The sequence below is a fragment of the Podarcis tiliguerta genome (assembly GCF_965153285.1).
Source record: "Podarcis tiliguerta genome assembly, chromosome: 10".
In the NCBI taxonomy this organism is placed as follows: domain Eukaryota; kingdom Metazoa; phylum Chordata; class Lepidosauria; order Squamata; family Lacertidae; genus Podarcis; species Podarcis tiliguerta.
The window spans coordinates 37,306,399-37,320,637 of NC_139543.1; positions in this window are offsets into that span (position 1 = coordinate 37,306,399).

Below are 14,239 nucleotides of genomic sequence, written 5' to 3' on the forward strand. Positions count from 1 at the left end.
ACCAAAGGCTCTGAACCTGTTACACCTGTCCCCATCGTATACCCTTCCCTCCCCCCTGCCAATGCCTTCTCATTTTACTCCCATGTAGAAATGTGGCTGTGTTGTGTTGTGTGAATGCACCCATGTGTGCACAACTGGGTATATAAGGTGGGAGGGCAATGTCATCCTATTTGCTTGCATCATTTAGTCGCGATGAAGCAACAGTGGTGAGAGATGAATGCACTGGTTTGGAGAATGCTGCCTAGGCTACTCCCAGCTATTGCTGGGTAGGTGAATAAGCCTCCTAGATCTTTCTTCAGGCAGGTAGGCAAACTGACAGGAGGCAGTCCAGCAGCACTGGGAATCTCTCATAGACAAGCTCAAGGAAACTGATAGTCTGCCTGTTCTTTGGGAATGAAGGCATAGGTAGGCTAAAGGGGGCTCTTAGACTGGATTCCTCTTACTCATGGGTAGGCAAACTAAGGCAGCATCTGGCCCAATCACCTTCTAAATCCGGACGGCGGACAGTCCAGGAATCAGCATGTTTTTACATGAGTAGAATGTGTCCTTTTATTTAAAATGCATCTCTGGGTTATTTGTGGGGCATATATATTTGCCAACAAAGGTCCATATAGTTAAAGCTATGGTTTTTCCAGTAGTGATGTATGGAAGTGAGAGCTGGACCATAAAGAAGGCTGATCACCAAAGAATTGATGCTTTTGAATTATGGTGCTGGAGGAGACTCTTGAGAGTCCCATGGACTGCAAGAAGATCAAACCTCTCCATTCTGAAGGAAATCAGCCCTGAGTGCTCACTGGAAGGACAGATCCTGAAGCTGAGGCTCCAATACTTTGGCCACCTCATGAGAAGAGAAGACTCCCTGGAAAAGACCCTGACGTTGGGAAAGATTGAGGGTGCAAGGAGAAGGGGACGACAGAGGACGAGATGGTTGGACAGTGTTCTCGAAGCTACCAACATGAGTCTGACCAAACTGCATGAGGCAGTGGAAGACAGGAGTACCTGGCATGCTCTGGTCCATGGGGTTACAAAGAGTCAGACATAACTAAACAACTAAACAACAACAAGGAATTCGTTCATTTCTTTTTTCCCCAAAATATAGTCCGGCCCCCCACAAGGTCTGAGAGACAGTGGACCCGCCCCCTGCTGAAAAAGTTTGCTGACCTCTGCTCTTACTGCTTGTATAGCCTTCCAGTTTACATCAGGATCTCAGAGCAATTAAAGAACCATCAGCCTGTGTCCCTGAGGCAATTACCTTTGTCCCTGATAGGTCAACCTGAAAATAGTTGCTTTTGGGTGCAAAAAAGAAAAAGAAAAAGTGGCAAGAAGTTTTCCTTTTTGTAAAAAGGATAAAATGAGCCTGAAAGGAAAATGTCCATGAGGGAAAAACTACTCTCCCTCTTTGTTATATTATAATGCAAATTCAAAGACTTGCAATACCCCACATTTCACAAATAAGTAAAACTCTCTCCATTTTTTAAACCCCCTTCGGGAACAAAAGATGATGCAGACTATACTAAAAACAATTGCCACAATGTCAGATGGAAAGTGCAATGAGCAAAGGAAAGGAAAGGAAAGGAAATGTTGGAGAAATGCTTAGCATTAATCCTCAGGAGCATCTTCTGAATATATTATTAAGTAATAATTCACCTCCAACTGAAAGTAGAAGTGTGTACAACAACCAAGTTCTCCAGGAGTCTTACTGATATTGAAAAATGTAACTTTTATCCTTTTTTGGTGACGATATGCATTATACATAAAAGCAAGAACCATGCATAATGGAAATTAATGTCATCCCTATATGTCCCATATGTATCCCTTTCTATTAATCTCTGGAAAACAAGTAACACATCAGGTGAGAGTCTTTGAAGGTAGCTTTTGATCATTCTGAAGTGTCACAGCGTTCCTTCTGCAAGCAGGGTGGGTAACACATATCTATTAGAGGCACACAGGGAGAGCTTTTCGAGAATCCTGTTTTGTTTACTAGTTCAAAGAATGGGGTACAAGGGATTCCTGCAGAAAACTGTCTAATAAATGGACCAACAACAGCATTTCCTCCAACATCTCAGGAGGGTAAATTGGGACACACATACCCACACCTGCACCACTTCTCTGTCTGGCCACCCATTCACCACGCACTTCTACCACATCCTCTGATGTACTTCTGGAAGTGCCAGAATCACAGCACCAGCTTCTGAAAGTACAGAGGAGGAAGAGGAAGGAGCCAAATCAGGACATCCAAGATTGAGAAAGAAGCCAGGTCGGCATCTGATAATCTGGTATGCCTCGCTCAAAACGGGACAGTTGGGTGGTATTAAACAGTAGAATGGGATATCAGCATTTTTAGGCTGCTGTTTTGGGCCTGGCTCTGCCTCACCCCAATACAGTATAACATATATTAAAATCACCGAACAAATATTCAAACAGCTCCGAAAATACTGACTTTCAAAACATAGCCAGAAACGTTTTGACAGGTTAGTATAAAATAACTTTAATCAGATTATTATTATTTTTTAAAGCAGCAATTTAACAACAATTTTAAGAAGGGGTAATTCAGAACAGATGAATTTTAAGACATGTTTAAAAGCTTCCATAACAAAGGCAGGAACCACTGAGAAATGAGACTTAATAATATAACGGGGCGGGTAACCTGTGGTCCACCAGATGTTGATGGACCTCAGCTCCAGCAGTCCCGACAATTGGCCATGCTGGCTAGGGTTGAGAGAAACAGGAGAACAACATCTGGAGGGTCACAAGTTCCTGATACCTGGAATACAGAAAATTCAACAGTCAGTACAGTTAACCTTTTTGAGATTGTCTTTTGTGAAGCCATTTCATCTCACAATCTATAGTCTTTCACCTTCTTGGCCTCTGGAACCAGGCATCAATCTTATGGCACTTGTAATCTCAAATGTATAGCTTTGTAGATAATGGTTTATGGAGTCTGAGTAAAAGCTGCAGAATTTATCCTAATGCTATAGTCATTGCAAAGGTTAAGAACAATATTGTGTACGACATGATATCTCACAATATGGCCATTCTCTGAAAGAGAAGTCAGGAGACCTAAATTCTATAGCAGTGTCTTTCACATCATTTGATCCTGCTTTTGTTGTTCTCCATGAGTAAAAAATGTTCACTGGAAATTGCATTACATTATCGTAACAAGTTTCTCCAGCTTCTGTTCAGGGCTTTAGCCATTGTGGAACTAGGTGTCACGGAGCAGTAATTTGTCATATTAACTGCATCCTACCATCCAGACTCCATAAATGTCCACATTGCCTGTAGGTGGTATATTGTAGTAGAGATTTGAGATGATTTGGATGAATTTGTATTTCCGGACCTCTATTCAGGTTGATCAGATGGATTCTCATGGGTTGTGTGTATTGGCAATGAGATCTCCAGAACATGCAAATGCTTTTTTTTATTTCTCTCCTGCCCCTAACCCAATTAGGTCATCCCAGGCATAGCCTGTTTGGACCTCCAAAGAGCCCTGATGGAGTGAACTCCATGTCTCAGGCATGAAAACCATCAGCAGACACATTAGCACCAAACAGCGTGGCTTAAAGTAGGAGCAACAGATATACACACCCAACAATCTTTTTTGCAAACAGCATGCCTGAACATTCATCACCTGAATTAAATCTGGATAACTTAAATTGCCAGGAAAAAAAGAAAAGAAAAGGCTGTCTTCTATTTTTTTAAAAAGAATAAAAATCATAAGTTCTATAAGGACACAATCCTAAGGTCTTGTTTTTCAAACCAACACCCCAAAAGCCACAGGATATTGTGGATCTCCCTCTGGGCAAACAGGGAGGTCAGTGGCGGAGCAGCTCTTGGTGCTCGGACAGTGGAGAAAGCAAAAAAGAAGCATTATGGGGTTGCATTGTGGTGGATCGGTGAAATGTTTGGCTCTGCTAAATCCAAAGCCCTCCTATTCCCCCAATGTGGCCCCATAAAAGTATGCCAGCCTAGGAGTGGAGCACTGAGTTTTCCTCCTCTTGGGACCAATATGAGGCAAAGTCTTGAAAAGAAGATACTAGCTGACAAGTCTGGCAGGGCTTTGGACATGGGAGTTGTTCAACTGTGATTCTCCCTCTCCTGCCCTCTTTGAATGGCTCTGCCTACAACACACTTGCTTGGACTCAGCCTCATAAAAAGCAAAGAGATTTACTTCCAAATATACATGGATAGCATTGCACTGTAAATGAAACCATACTGCTTTAGCGGCAGCGTGGAGGACAGCAAAATGGGATATATTTTATATACAGTACTTCATATAACTTCTCTAAAATGAAAAAAATATATCTATTTAAATGCACAGAAGTCAAAATTTTAAAAGAAACAAGTCTCATAAGTTTCTGCAATCACCTTTTTTTAAAAAAGCATTGAGTAGCTAGACTTTTCAGAATGCAACACAAACTCTGTCTAGCCTTGAGTATTCAGAAGCTGCCACTGTTGAGTAATGAGGTCATTTCTAAGGATTTAAATCATAATTTCAATAGCCATTAGACATCAAAAAATTGCATGCATTCAGGGAAATAGTTATTCTGTATTAACATCAGGTCTAAAGTGGATGCACATCAAAATAAAAAGTGATAGTGCCATTAATACAGAATAATGTAGACATGTTTCCCCCCTCCCCCCAGAGTTGATGTCAAAAATCTGAAACCGGCTTATAGAAAGGAAACAGGCTTCCAACAGAGGGCCCTATCAATGGGTGTGTATGCCGTCTTAAAGGGCAGTTTTAAGGAGTTATTGCAACAGCAAAATTACAAGAAGGTGGTGTTGCACTGACTATATCAGGTGTAGCCTAGGAAACCTCTTTTAGCCTACAGGCACGTTTCATCTTAGTATCTTACACCTTATTGTATGAATTATTTCCATTCATCCATTCTGGCTGGGGCTGAGGAGAGTTGCAGTTCAATGTACCAACCTGGAAGGGAACAGGTTGGGGGAAGCTGTTTTAGGGTAAGAAACCCCCAAACAGAATTATTACATCACCAAACCCATTTCACATTGTGGTACCTGCTCTTGCCCACCCACTCTCCCCTAAGGTGTTAGCTCCCCATTCGAGTGGTGCATTTATTTACAGTTATGGGTTTCATGTACAGCAAATGCCAAATCTGTGTATTTGCATTTCAACACTAGCTGTCTCTGAAGTCAGTGATAATGCTGCAGTCGAAATTTGACTTGCAGAGCCTTGCGGTGTTGCCTGCTGCTGTGTTTGCAGCAAAATAGAACAAAATACAGTGGTACCTCGGGTTAGAGACGCTTCAGGTTACAGATGCTTTAGGTTATAGACTCCACTAACCCAGAAATAGTACCTCGGGTTAAGAACTTTGCTTCAGGATGAGAACAGAAATCATGCTCTGGCGGCAGTGGGAGGACCCATTAGCTAAAGTCAGGTTAAGAACAGTTTCAGGTTAAGAACGGACCTCCAGAAGGAATAAAGTTCTTAACTCGAGGTACCACTGTAGCTGCATGGCATCTCCTTCCCTGAACTACCACTAGATGAAAGCATGCCCCAGTGCAGCAAAAGGGGAGACACCCCAGGACCCTTGTGAGATTTAAACAATGGCATACAGCTTTCTGGCTGGAATTAGCACACACTAGCATTGCCGCACAAGGTAAAGTGCCTTCTGTCTGCCACACCAACTATTTCAGCACTGCTGTCGGAGCACGATTTCTGTTCTCATCCTGAAGCAAAATTCTTAACTCGAGGTACTATTTCTGGGTTAGCGGAGTCTGTAACCTAAAGCATCTGTAACCTGAAGCGTCTCTAACCTGAGGTACCACTGTATTTTGTTCTAAGCATGAACACTTACGTCCAAACATTCCCCTTGTGTAGCAGAGTTGGAAAACATTGGCTTGATTACTCTAAATGCGAGTCAGTCAGTTCTGGCTGTACTGAGCTATATGGATCGCTGGCCTGACTCAGTGCCTTAATTAAGGTTACAAACTAGATAATATCGATACAGTATCTTACATCAGACCAGCTACTGTTAGTTTTTGGAGCATTCAGGTTTCCAAGAGATACAGAATTCTCTATCAGACAGGATGTGGTAAGCCTAGCTGGTTACACATTTCCAGTTACTCTGCATCTAGTGCTCTCTCACTGCTGGTGTGGGTAGCCATATATTCACAATGTTAAGTACGTTGTTCCTTGAGTAATACTGTGTTTTGATGCATTTCCCACACTCCAAATCAACTTCGATCTAACTTGAAAATGTTAGCGATATGAAGACATCTGTGACCCCCCCTGTGCCCACAGACCACAACTTTGAAACACATACAAATCTCATTTATTTTTGGTTTTCCCCCCTATAAGAGTTGCAAGCTTGGTGGATCAAGGGAATGCTGGGGATATAGTGCATCTTGATCCAGTAAGGTTTTGACAAAGACCCCCAAAATATTCTTGCAGAGAAACTTGTAAAATGTAGGCTGGGCAAGGTAACTGTTAGGTGGATTTGTAGCTGTTTGACTGGCCAAATCCTGGAAAAAAGTAAAAAGTGTGGTGTTGCAGGGTCCATGGTTGTTCAATGTCTTTATAAACAACTTGGCTGGAGGAATTGAGGGGATGCTCATCCAATTTGCAGATGACACCAAACTGGGCAGGTAGCTAATGTCGCAGAAGATAGAATGAGGATTCAAGATGATCTTAACAGATTGGAGAACAGGGCCCAAAGTACTAGAATGAAACTCAATAGAGACAAAAGTAAAGTTCTACACTTAAGCAGGATGAACCAGCTGCACAAATGTAAGATAGGGGACACCTGGATTGCCAGTAGTGCACGTGAAAAGGATCATGGGGTCTTAGTAGACCACAAGCCAACATTGTCAATGGTGAGTCAACAGTGTGATGCAGTAGCAAAAAAGCTAATGCTATTCTAGGCCGCATCAACAAAAGTGCCCCAATCAAGGGAAGTCACAGTACCTCTCTATTCTGCCTTGGCCAGACCACACCTGGGATATTGTATCCAGTTCTGGGCACCACAATTTAAAAAGGATATTGACAAGCTGCAATGTGTGCAAAGGAAGGCAACCACAATGATCAAGGGTCTGGAAACCAAGGGTCTGGAAACCAAGGGTCTGGAAACCAAGCCTTATGAGGAACAGTTGAGGTAGCTGGTATGTTTAGACTGGAAAAGAGGAGACTGAGAGGAGATATGATAGCCATCTTCAAATATCTAAAGGGCTGTCACATGGAAGATGGAGCAAGCTTGTTTCTCCTGCTCCGAGTTACAAGAAAGGAGATTCCAACTAAAAACCAGGAAGAACTTTGACAGCAAAAGTGGAATGGACTCCCTCAGAAGATGGTGGACTCTCCTTCATTGGAGGTTTTAAGCATGGCCATCTATCATGGATGCTTTAGTTGAGATTCCTGCATTTATCATCTTCTTCATCATAATCAATTAATTAAATTTCTATACCCAGAGATCCCAAGGCAGTTCACAACAGCACTGGGGGGGGGGGTTGACTAGATGACCCTCATGGTCCCTTCAAAGTTTGTGATTCTATGATGTGTACAACAATATGCAAATGCAATTTGAAATGCAGGCTAGCAGAATTTATCTTGCTGAATTTTAAGCCAATAATGTCTACACAGTCTAATCTAAATTCTAAGTAAGGCACAAACTAGAGGAAAAATGAAAAATGTATGTATTTCACATCTCTCTGTATGTGGTTTAACAGCACCTACACAGGGTGGAGCAGAATTGGGACTATAGCATTTACTTTCTTGGGCTCCATGATCACTGCAGATGGTGACAGCAGCCACGAAATTAAAAGACGCCTGCTCCTTGGGAGAAAGGCGATGGCAAACCTAGACAGCGTCTTAAAAAGCAGAGACATCACCTTGCCAACAAAGGTCCGTATAGTAAAAGCTATGGTTTTCCCAGTAGTGATGTATGGAAGTGAGAGCTGGACCATAAAGAAGGCTGATCGCCAAAGAAGTGATGCTTTTGAATTATGGTGCTGGAGGAGACTCTTGAGAGTCCCATGGACTGCAAGAAGATCAAACCTATCCATTCTTAAGGAAATCAGCCCTGAGTGCTCACTGGAAGGACAGATCCTGAAGCTGAGGCTCCAATACTTTGGCCACCTCAGAGGATGAGATGGTTGGATAGTGTTCTCGAAGCTACCAGCATGAGTTTGACCAAACTGCGGGAGGCAGTGGAAGACAGGAGTGCCTGGCGTGCTCTGGTCCATGGGGTCACGAAGAGTCGGGCACGACTAAATGACTAAACAACATATACACAGAAGGGGTTTTACCTTTTCCTTCCATGACACAGTCCTAATAAAAAACCATCCACTCTCCAAGCTTTTCTTCATCCCAGGAGAGAACTTGCCATTCGGCTAATGACAATGCGCATGTTTCAGGTTAAAGTTTGTTGTTGATAAATTAAAAGGGATTTTCCTAGCCTTGCCCCCTCCCCCCAACAGTACTGGAAGAAGCCTAGGAAAAGCCTCAGAGATTCATTGAGGAGCACTACTTCAAAACCGTGCACCGCGACCAAGGGCAAAGGAGACGCGAGAACAAAGATGAGTTGAACTTTTGAAGATGTATATTCTGCCACAGTTTCAGCTTGGGCCATGCTGAGAGCTTTTCTAACATGCTAAATCAAAACAGCAGGGTAGCTGTGGCCTCGAGGAAAGAAATATTAAACATCTGCTAGCTTTTAGACTTGAAACATTGCCATAACCTTATCGGAGGGGGATTTCTTGCCGTTACTCCTCTGTGGAACACGCTCTTGCTGCAACGTGGAGATAAAGGTGTCAGCACCTTGACACAAACTGCCACTTCCCAATAGTTATTGATCACACCTAGCGCTGAGTTCCATATTTAGCTACCATTACAGCTTTTCCAATATGGATTTATTGTTTTTAAGACTGGTGACAAGTCTTTTGTAAAGGAAGAGTCCTGAATGCATTGCCGTTCTCCAGGCAATATGAGATGTAGTAGATGCTATGGGAGCGCACCAGCCCCAAAGTTCCTTTTTGTTGTTGTTTAGTCATTTAGTCGTGTCCGACTCTCCGAGACCCCATGGACCAGAGCACGCCAGGCACTTCTGTCTTCCACTGCCTCCCGCAGTTTGGTCAGACTCATGCTGGTAGCTTCGGGAACACTATCCAACCATCTCGTCCTCTGTCGTCCCCTTCTCCTTGTGCCCTCCATCTTTCCCAACATCAGGGTCTTTTCCAGGGAGTCTTCTCTCCTCATGATGTGACCAGAGTATTGGAGCCTCAGCTTCAGGATCTGTCCTTCCAGTGAGCACTCAGGGCTGATTTCCTTAAGAATGGATAGGTTTGATCTTCTTGCAGTCCATGGGACTCTCAAGAGTCTCCTCCAGCACCATAATTCAAAAGCATCAATTCTTCAGCAATCAGCCTTCTTTATGGTCCACCTCTCACTTCCATACATCACTACTGGGAAAACCATAGCTTTAACTATACGGACCTTTGTCCCAAATTCAAGGTTATCACATTAGTGTTTCAAGCCCTAAACAATTCAGGTCCCAAGTACCTGAAAGACCAACTCCTTCCCTACAGATTCTCTTGGGTGCCAAGATTGGCAGTGAGGGGCCCCTAGGTAGTACCTCCATGCTTAGAAGCTTGAAGTGGGGTGGGGGAGTAGTGGTCCTGGAGAGGGAAATATCTATGGTGGCCCCCAAGTTGGGGAATTCCGCACAGAGGTGCGTCATAATTGCTGATGACACCTCTCTTTGCAGTGGCTTTTGACACTTGAGGTGGATATTTTTGGGACCCACCTCATTTCTGCAATTGTAAGCTGTTTTAAAACAACTTGCAGTTGTGTCTGTAGCTTTGCAAAGTAGCCTGAGCTGTTTGGGAGCCACTCCCATTTACTATAATGGGCAATCTATAAATGGCTATAAAATCCCCTCCCTATCACCATGAATGAAATCTGAATGCCTGGCAACCTTTCAAGAGTAGATTAACCTTCCCAAATTGTAGCAGGGCAGGATTATGCAGGGCATCTTTAAATTTTGATTTAAAAGAAAGAAAGGGGGAAAGCCTGTAGGTATTCATTTTCTGCTAGCATTGTGCCAATTTGCAGGCCTGGTCAACCTGCTGAGGGAATGGCACCTGCCAAATATCAGAATGACACCTGCCATGGTTCTCACCTTGGTTCACATCATAATTCAGGGTATACTCAGAGCCTGATGCACACCCCTAGCAAATACCATGGACTACTGACATATACAAATGCCTCAGTCTACTGGCATTTTCATGCGCGGTGATACCGGCAATGATTTGTGTGACAAGTTTTCTCTCATTGATTTCAGAACTGCCCCATCTATTGAAGTAGGGAGCCAGCTTGCGCAAGAATCCCTATGAACGCATCAGGGCTCATGGAACTCTAGGCAGGCAGGAAACATTTCACAATTTCAGGTGGAAATGAACCTTAAATGGTATATAAGATTCCTGGGCTATCATTAGCTGTATTATAATTGGTAAGGCTGTTTTGCCTTCTCTGGCTAATAACAGCTCTTTCACATCCCCTGTTTCCAGGTCCCTTTTAAGAGAATATTAATAAACCTGAGAACTTCCACATACAAGGCATGTGCTCCCATCCCATATTAGATTTGTTTTTGTATGTTCAGGAGGCAAATGCCTCACAATCTTTCTCAATGTAATACACAGGACAAGTCTAATCAGGTGTTTACCAGTTGCCTTATCCCAACTTTGCTGCTTCTTCTTGTCTTCCAGTTTCTCTCTTCTATTCCCCTCTCTGCTAGAATAAAGTCTTTTGAAACATACTTTTTAAAAGGCACCCCAATATAGCAAATGAGATCTCCATACAAACTTCTTTGTAAACGATAATCGGGTCTACAATTCTTTATTGCCTAAATACAGTGATGGGATAGTTTGACGACAAAGTTCCATACATGTGCTAATATTGCCCTCTAGTGGTTACTGTTCCATAACCATTTGCATCAACCCCCCCCCCCCCGGGTTGCTTTTGAGAACCAAATTCATTCATGTTGCTTTGGTTTTTAATGCACCATCCTTGTAAAATTAAAACTTCCTCTTCATCATCACTATCATTGAGTTTGAGGGGATAATACACTATTATCCACTGTGCTGACTCTCACCAGTGAAACATTGGCATTTACTCTCTCTTTTTTAAGTTTTAAGAGTTTTGAAATTTCCTCAGGTTCCTTCATCCATGACAAAATCCCCAAACAGAAATTGTCACATTCCATTCCTGCTATGTAGAAATGTTACCATGTGTGAAGCAGCCCTGAGTCTCAGGGGAAGGCAATTTCACATTTGTGTAGGAGCTTCTTAGAATAGCTCTGGGCACTACAGGAACCATCACCAGTCACTCTCACAAACAGCTGGCACTGTTTCCTCTTAACAGGCAAAAGAAAATTCAAACTGGGGCTGTGTGCACATTTCAGAAGCAGACACAGATTGCACATGTCATCTGAACAATTTCCCCTATGGACTTGTGAAAAGGCTTACATATGACGTAAACGAACCCCAAAGAGAGTGCATTCGTGCCTAAACTGTGTATGTGCTGATATATATCGTTGCACACAACCCCAATCTCTGAGTAGTGCGAGATTCCAGGGATATCAGGTGCTTCTTCAATGTCCGTGTTTCCTTTTGGAAATGAGGGGTTCGCAGAATTCACACCCCAAAAGGGTTTTGTTTCTCCAATAGCTGCACAGCCTTGGATTCAGACAGAACTCAGACATTGCTCTCAAATGTTGCTCTGATGCCCTCTCCAGCTTGCTGCTTCGCTTCTGGGTCACATCATTGCCACTTTAACTCTAAACTCAGACTTGTCCTAACTATCTCTGAGTTGAGAGCGGGCCAACTCATTGGCCGTCTCACACAGAGCCCCCTTTCCTCTTTTCTCCTAATGGTCCATCACCCAGGTGATCACCTGGGTCACACAGGAAGCTGGCCAGATTTATACTTTAACACTTGCTGGATTCAGGGGTTAGAGAAGGATCTCACATACAGCCTACTTCTTCCTTCCCATACTCATAACAATAAGCATAAATGATGGTGATGATGATGATGACTACCTACCATTCACCAGCAAGTCTCAGGACAGCTTGCAACAATTTAAAACTTTAAAGCAGGTTACAGTCTCCGGAATAGGGTGGGACCTGAACACACACACCTCAGGTGTCAACGGCCAAGGTAAAGAGGTACCTCTATTTAGAAATAACTACCAAGAGGGCTCCCCCTGCAGATCTTAACATCCAAGAGGGTCTGTGGAGAAGGAAGGGGTCTTGAACCAGTCCCTGCAGGTCCGTGTTCAAGCAAAACTTTACCTGCAGATTTCAGCAGGTGACAATGTTGTTTCCATGCTATGAAAGAGTTTTCGCCTACTGATTTACCCAGACTGCTGTTGAACATAAAAGCAGGCCGGGCTCTTTCTCAGGGTTATTTTACTATGCTATGCACATACACTTCATAACTCGTTTGTCCTTTGTTTACCAAGGGTCAAAATGTTTGCTTTATTTCCATCAAAAAAATCCCTAGCTTGAGAACCTCCTGGTTGGTGCTGAATAGTCCTATAGAAAAATAGCCATGCTGTGAGCAGGCCGGGGTAATACCCTCCCTTTCGCTTTTCATTCCGCAAACTAAACTTCTTTGGCAATGGGAAGCGAACTCATTCTGCTCTTAAGGGTGCTTAACCTTTAGAGTGAATAATATGTCCCGGCTAGCACGCCAACATTTGCAGACATGAAACCTTAATATTGCACATTATCACAATGCAATATTTCTCGCACTGAATTACAAAATTGCTGAGCAGGTAGTAATTGCAAAAATGAACACTTCTGCCTGAAAACACCCTGTGAGTATCTGGCCCCGTCCAAGCCAGTTAACAAGAATTACGCATGAGGCCTTTTGGAATTAAAAATTTAAATTGCTTTGGGCTGTCAAGATGTGAAACATAGCTATAGGGTTATGTGGCCTAGAAATTCAAATGTACAGCATCCAATTAGGAAGAAGGGGGGGGGGAACAGTTTCAACAACATACTGCATCTTTAGAATGTTAAAATATGATCCTTCTCAAAAAAAAAAAAATTATTACATTTTTCTATTGGCCTCAAAGCTGACATATATTCTGTGCCTCTTCTGTGCTTGTCTTGCTTCTCTTTCTGATTGGAAGTACAAGGTAAAGTGTTCAGAAAGATTCTGAAAAAATATAGCCATAAGAATGTGCCTGTAAGAATGGGCACATCTAATAAGTCCACACAAGACAACAAAACAGGTTTAAGTTTCCAGTGACTGTAAAGGCAACAGAATGTGAGATTAGTGCCATGATCCTATTCCTGACTTACAATGCAGAAGCAATGTAGCAAGGAAAGACAGGTTAAAATTGGGTGCTGCTTTGCATGTAGGACTCATGTAGGACTGCAGCATTCTTTTCTTGGAAAGGTCAGGAAGCAACAAAGCTTAAAAAGGAGATGTACGGTGTTGGAAAATCTGGAGACCAAAGAATTGGGAATAAACTGCAACCATTCACAAGAATTCAGCCACCGCTAATTACAGAAATCCCAAACCACATGCAAACTTGATATATAAACAGTTCCTTTAAAGTCCTTTGTGCACATTTTGCTTGAGATATCTAAAGGCAAAAACAAAACAAAAAACAACCCTCTGAATTTAGGAAAGTTAAGACTTGATCATTTTCCAGTCTAGCCTCCTCTCTCTTGACTAGAGAATCAGCTGGGCAAATATTATTGAAGCTTAGTGGAAGTCCAACACAAGAATTGGACTCAGATACTTTAGAAGGTAATGTTTCCTTTATTCATTCTTGCCCCAATGTCAAATTTGGGTAGCATGACTACTAAGTAAAAATGATTGCATTAATTGAACTCTTACAATGCTTGCATTTAATGAGCCTCTCTTATCCTCAGAATTTCAGACAGTTATTGTCTGTATTGTTCAGAAAACCACTGAATAAGCATTGCTAGGATTAGTCATGCTGAATCATGGTCTCCTAGAATACAGAAAAACAACAGCTTGTGCATTCATTGATGAATCACAACATTGTTATTTCAGCATTATAGAAAAGGGGAAATCAGATTTGTCTGTCAAAATCTACCATATGATCCGTACTACCATCTCTAAAATCCTGTTGGCACTGTATTCTGGAGGGGGAGGGACATGGAAACTTCTATTCTTTAAAGCTGTAAAACTGTCAAACAATATTTAAACTTCAGTTGCAAAATAACTCATTCAGAAAGATGTG